This window comes from Mytilus galloprovincialis, chromosome 6, assembly GCF_965363235.1.
Source record: "Mytilus galloprovincialis chromosome 6, xbMytGall1.hap1.1, whole genome shotgun sequence".
NCBI classification, from domain to species: Eukaryota; Metazoa; Mollusca; class Bivalvia; order Mytilida; family Mytilidae; genus Mytilus; species Mytilus galloprovincialis.
The window spans coordinates 37,618,713-37,626,259 of record NC_134843.1 but is presented as its reverse complement, the minus strand read 5'-3'; positions in this window follow the sequence as shown (position 1 = coordinate 37,626,259).

The window sequence follows — 7,547 nt, the reverse complement described above, 5'->3', positions numbered from 1 at the left end:
GACCCCGGTTAGGGTGAAATTGTAAAAACGTTTAAACCCTCTGCATAGTTTTTCACCTGTCCTGATTCAGGAGCCTGTTGTTCTGTGGTTTTCGTTTGTTGGTGTAGTTCATAATGAGTCATTGTTGTACCCTTTATAGCCTGCTGTTCAGTGTGAGCCAATGCTACGTGCTGTAGACCGTACTTTGAACTATATATATATATTTTTTTAAACATTATGACTTAAATGGAGTGTTGTCTCATTGGCACGTATACCACATCTTCTTATTTATATAAACAAGTAATCAACAAAAGACAATGTTTTTAGCTCTTTTTAAGTCAATGCTCTTAAATGTCGATTTTTGCCGATTTGTTTTAAAGTTTTCGACTATTATCTTGACAATAGATAGATATTAATTTAAAAGTAAAAAAAATAATCACCAAAAGACTTGAGCTGCAAATACGTCAGCATACATGTAGATGGATTTGAAATGTTTACGTTAATACAAACTATTGCCTTTAAAGAAACATTGTATCCTCTTATGTGGTTTGGGCAAAATTGGTCATGAATATTATTCTAGTCGTTAATGGTGTAATGTGTCCATTGACAAAACTGCACATAGGCCACGGTGTTCGACACTTATTGTATATGCACAGTGGTTTGTATTCATAAATATTTATACAAGTCAGGATTTGTCAAAACTTTTAGGAATTTTGGTCCTCAATGCTCTTCAACTTCGTACTTTATTTGGCCTTTTTAACTTTTTTGAATTCGAGCGTCACTAATAAGTCTTTTGTAGACGAAACGCGCGTCTGGCGTATATACAAAATTTAGTCCTGGTTTCTATGATGAGTTTATTTTTCAAGTTAATCACTTTTTGAAAAAGTCATGATTTTTTATATTTTTATACGCATATAGATGAAAAATTCTGAAAATGATAGCACAGAGAAACTTAGATTGTGTAATTTTCATTCTTTTTTTTTTTGACGTGTTAATCTCTCATAATCACTTACCTTGTATGCTTAAGCATCCGTTGAGAATATGTTTATTTTAAAATAATCAAAGTTCAGGCTTCTCGGATTAATATCACTTTAACCAACGTATTGTAAATTTCTTAAATGATTTTGTTTTTAAATGATTGCTGGTAAAAACTGCATTAAATTATCAAGTTGAATATTACAGTTTAATCGATTATTGATTGTGACATTTGAACATACAATATTCATGGCATTTTAGACAGTAAATTCACGCACCATGATATTACTCTTAATCATTGCAATACAAACGGACTGGGTTTGTCGTACTTATACCTGCATTTGATATGATTTCTCGAAGTCTGAGTAGATTTTTAACTATCACTTTTTTTAAATTTTAAAATGTCATGAGTAATAAAAAGCAAAAATGAAGAAAAACATTTGGACATGTATTGCTACTTTTAATTCCCAAAAGTGTTTAACTTCTTATCAGGACGTTAATGCGTGTTTGTGTTGATGTATTACTTATTTGTCTCGCCTCTGACGAATGTTGTTAAATGCAAGACGTAGGGATTGCTATCCGGTATCGTAAAAAAATATGTATCAAGCTGTATATTTTAGAAGGTAGAAGACCTGTACACTTCATGCCTTTTATATATGCAATTGCCTTAAGTTACAAAGTTTCATTCTGGCATAAGTCCTCTGTCCGTATCCTCTTTTTTATGGTTCAGCAACTGCTTTAAAAAATGTATAGTGTTTGTCATACTCGTTAATGGTGAATATTATAATTTGTATATGGGACCTTTGTAAGGACTACATAGGCGTCAGACAGTACTAAAAGAGGGACGAAATATACCAGAGGGACAGTCAAACTCATAAATCGAAAATAAACTGACAACGCCATGGCTAAAAAAAGAAAAAGACAAACAGACAAAATATAGTACACATGACACAACATAGAAAACTAGAGAATAATTAACACGAACCCCACCAAAAATTAGGGGTGATTTATGTACAAAAAAAGAACGAATAACAAATATGTTACACATCAACAAACGACATCCACTGAATAACAGGCTCTTGAAAAGAATGTTTAACCCTTATGGTCTTGTGTTATGTGCTTGCAGCGTAATTAATGTTTACAAGCAACACGAACCCCACCAAAAACTAGGGGTGATCTCAGGTGCTCCGGAAGGGTAAGCAGATCCTGTTCCACATGCGGCACTAATCTGACCAAGACAGCATTTGATGGATCAATGATCGAGATTATCTTTATGTAGTCACACCCGTTTCTTTGATACTGTAATTAATAGGTCAACTATATTGAGTGTAAAGCATTATTAAAAGGTTTATATGTCTGACTGAAGGTGATATGACCATGACCTTATTTTCATGGTTAGATGTTCATAAGTCAAGGTGTTGTTTTTGCTTTGTCTTTTTCTGACATACTACAAGCATTAAATCAGCTGTAATAAGTATATGGAATGATTGTAAGGGGTTCATGTCCGTATGATTTCTGACCTCTTTTATTATTCATTTGAATGTGTTATCTTTTTCAAGTTTACTCTATTTCGCAGAAACCTTAAGAAATAGTGCCAATATGTTTGTTGTTTGGAACGATTGTGAACATGTCTGATTGGCAGATTATATTTGACCTTTACCTCATTGTTCATTGTACATGGCCAATGTTATGTTTTAATGGTTAGGTCTGTTCTTCATATACAATAAGAATATATCTACTATATTTGGTGTATGTAATGATTACAAGGTGTACATGTTGTCTGCAATTTTCGTCTGTCCTTGAGCTCAGTTTTATCGTGAATTGGTATGATAGGATTTAAAGGTGCAAACGTCTGTTTGTCCTTGACCTCATTTACATGAATCATTGATCATGTGAATTTTTGAGGGGTTTTAAGGACTATTTGCTGTTTTTAAAACAAGATAGTCTATTGCTATACACTTTTATGTGAATGACGACGACTTGAAATCAAACTGAAGACTGTTTAATTTTAGACTCACTATACCAAGTCTCAAACAAATAATGGTTGACCTTTTAGAGTTATTGACGGTATCGTATACTGTAGATTCATTTATTTTTGAGGGTATCAATTTTCGTTTGAGGAAAACTTACATATTCTTGGATTTTTGATTTCTTGGTTTTGACTAAGTCTTCAGTCATTCCTATTGAAAATTTGTAATTTGTTGAACATTAACATTTGTGGTTTTCCTGTACCCACGAAATCCACAAAAATTGGTATCCAACGATTTTTTATGAATCCACAATATTTAGCACATATGAATACACTTTAAAATCCTATGGTAAGTAGGTTAAGGATTATGAACCCTAAGCTTAAGAACACCTTATCAGAAATTATTCGAAATGAAAACGGAGCTTCTTTTAAGCAATTTCAACATTATTGTTGCAAACTATTCGTGTTTATCATGTCATATATATACTAAGGATTTTCTTATCCCAGGCGTAGATTACATTAGCCGTATTGGGCACACCATTTTGGAATTTGTGGATCATCAATGCTCTTCAACTTTGTACTTGTTTGGCTTTATACATATTTTGATAGGAGCGTCACTGATGAGTCTTATGTAGACGAAACGCGCGTCTGGCGCACTAAATTATAATACTGGTACTTTTGATAACTATGTTCCCCTCTTAATCAGGGTTGGCAAAAACCCGGATTTTATGAGTATTGCCCAGCCCAGTGGGAAATACTGGGAAAACCCGGGTTTTACTGGGTTTTAGTGGGTAATACTGGGCAATACTGGGTAATATAAAATGCTAGTCTGAATTTTATAGGCCTTATTCAGTGATCAAACACAAATGCTATACATTTAAGATATATATAACCTTTTTTGTTTGTCAGGATTGGTAAAACTTTAAATATAAAGCAAAAACTATTTTTTTTTAATAAATATAACTCCTATTAAGAAATAACAATTACATTTAAATAATGTCTGTGCACTGTCACTAATTAGTAAGTAATTATTCAGATTAAAATGCAGATTTGTTTATGTAACAATAATCAGCCCTATCATTCTATAAGTGTTAATGGCATGACCCTTAGGGTGTTTATTTAGCAATATGAATGTATAACATTTGAAATTAACAATTGACTTAAACATTGCAAAAGTATGGATTAAAATTGAAACAATGCTTGGTAATTAACAAGGTTTCCTTAAATGTGCAAATCTTTTATTTTGTCTACGTAGAAGGGAATGAAATTGAATTTTTCATTAATTTAGAAATGACTGTCAATGGTTATATGTATAAAAAGTATATATTTAGCTGTAATAATATGAAACTACACCAAGACTTTACTATTTTGTGTTAAAATAAGCTTAAAAAATCCTATTGCCCAGTAATGCCCAGTATTCCCCATTCCTGGGAGTATTGCCCAGCCCGGGAAAACCCGGGTTTTCCCACCCGGGAATTCCCGGGCGGGTAATACTTTGCCAACCCTGCTCTTAATGATATCTATTTTCAAAGCGTCCTTCTCACACTCAAGATAAAATTTGAATATAGCGTTCCAGTCCGTGTAAATATATTTTACAAATCGATGGCTTCCATTCCAAGTATTTTCTAATTAATATTTATAGATCATAACATGACTTACTTTTCCGAATGAGTGCTGGTATCATCCCGATACCCTTATATTAGCCCATTGGAGTAAGCAAATTCACATTATTTAATGCAAATATTTATTTAAAAAAAGAAACATAAGGGGCTTTCGTTATATTTCTTAAATATCTTTAATGTGCTTTTGCCAGAAAATGTCAGTAATATGTGAACGTATTGGTGGTATTAGTTGAAAAACTAAAATAAATTTTATGATTTTTGATTTTTTTTAAGACAGGAATATGGTAGTGTTTTCAAATAGTTCGTTTCTATGTATGTTGACGTTTTTTTTTGTTACACTTCCGAGTTTCTGTTGTTCATTAGTTTTCCTCTTATATTTGATGAGTTTCCCTCGGTTCTAATTTGTAATCCCGATTTGTTTTCTTTTAATCGATTATGAATTTTGAACGCAGTCACTCAACCTTATTTCCCTAATGACAGCTGTGATGATGATCAATTAAGTGAAATTGAATTGTAGAAAAAAATGCATTATAGCATCTTCTTTTTCAACCGATTGCACAACATGGAAAGGGAGGTGTCGATGTCCCTAAATGGACGAATGAGGTTCACTACACCCAAAGTTTTAGACGCCACCAAAACGTTGAGTATGATTCAATTTGTTGGTTCGGAAAATATTTACCAGAACGACCATTTGACACTGAGAAGGGAGGGGATACTTGTCTTTCGCTAAAAGCATCTTTATTGGTTAAAATAATGATTTTCTAATTTTATCCTTGCATGGTATCATACACAGCTTCCGAATAAAACAAAACTACCAACCCCTTTCATCATAAATTAGTTGCTCTCAAGTATATGAATATTTTCAAAATATATGACTGAAAACAGTTTCATAATTCAGGAATACGATACCAGAAAAATCTCAAATTCCAACGCAAGTCCACATTCATCAATTCCAAAAATAATTTAAAATTTGATAAAATCATACTAGAGTTAATGCATGAATATCTGACGATTAGGGTCCCATGATAACTCTGAAATGACAACTTGGAAAATATTTAAATCAATTATTTATTGATACTTTATTTCAACTGTTCATTCAATTATCATGATTGTAAAATGTGTCCAGTAAATTAATCAAATACAATTGAGAATAGAAATGAGGAATACGTCAAAGAGACAACAACCTGACCAAATAGCAGACAGCAGTATAAGTATATGAATATTGTCAATATATATGAGAATAATCCAATTTGTGAAATATTTATTTAGATCTGAAGTTCAACTCCAATAACTCAAGTTCACCAAACAAGAAAATTCACCGAATCATAATGGAGCACCTTTTATCAATCACAACATTAAAATTAACTTTCGAAAAAAAAAATTGAAATGCATGGTTGTTAGTACGCAATAAGGTCAATTACGTTTTTAAGGTAGATTCACTGTATAACACCATCTTGGATTGTACAATCGCAGTACGCAACAAGTCTAGATGTTTGCCTACATCTGCAAAATTTGAGACAGATTAGAAATTCATGTGTGAGTATTTGTATGTATATAAAGAAAATTAAGTGATGATTTGCATAATCCAAAATATTTTAATAATTACCAAATGTTTCTGTTTTTAGAATCAACGATTCAACTTAGGCATTAAAGGGGCAACCACTCTTAAAGTGTAAAGTGGACAATGAAATGGCATTGAAATTAATACAAATCCTTGGTGACACTATTTTTTCTTTTTATTTTCTTTTTGTCAAAATTTTGACACACTAGGAAAGAACAATAACTCACAATGTCAAAGGAAATAAAATGTGTGTTTTCAAAGTACTCGTGACAACCAACATTGCCTACGGAGCTGGTTGATGAATCTTGTCCACTTCATATCCCATGGTAATAAGGGACGACCATTTGATAAACATGTCGGTTAGGGGTGTCCGAGGTAATTTTTGGTATTTATTTGCACGTTCATCGAAATTGTTTCATGGGTTTTGAGTTGCAGAATATACATTTTCATCCTGTCTTATGCTAGGTTATTTATTTTTTAAACATGACCAGGATATATATTTTTAAAATCCGCCTTCGAACGCTTCAGATATAATATGAACATAGCGACCACAGCCTTGTGTAAATTTCTTAACAATCTCAGTTTTGCATGAATTACTTATTTTGTCCTGAGGGGTTAATATTTTTGTTACGTGAAAGTGCTAGCTTTTGGTTGGTTTCTAAGAGGGAGGTATTATACCATATCCAATGACATATCTCCTATTATGCATCACGTCGACGCTTGATTATTTTTCAACTTGATCGAAATCGGATACATGTAGTTGTTATGTAAATGACGTCATAGTTTTTATTGAAACGAACATAATATTACAACATTCAGCATTATAATAAAAAGGATAACACATAGCTGAGAGTATGGTCGATCAGATTGTTACCCCGTGAAAACATTGTTATATTAAACCATATAAAACATGTTATTTTGAAAAATAGACTATTATTTGGGCTTGTTTTCAATGCCAAAAATGTTCACAAAGAAACACAATTAAATGCCACGATTTTTTGTCTAAAAAATCTTTATAATTCTTACAAAACAAATCAAATATAAGGATGAGTTGCAACATATCCGGAATAATTTGTTTTTACTCTGTACCAATATAACCAACAAATAGGCTATTCTTATTTTTTTAATTTAAAAAATGTTAGTTAGAAATTTACAATTGAATGGAAGATGCTGGCGTATTAGATTCGAAAAAATGTCTGCATAGTAATCTGAAACCATACCTCACTTTCTTCGAAAAATATAGAGATTATTAGAGGGGAGTCGCAAATCGTGATTTAACAGTAACCAGCTGCTTGATTCTTACAAAAAGTAAAATCACAAAAATACTTAATTCAATCGTTAAGTCCCTAATCAAATGGCAAAATCAAATGAAAAACACACCGAACGAATGGACAACAACTGTCATATTCCTGACTTGGTACAGGCATTTTAAAATGAGAAA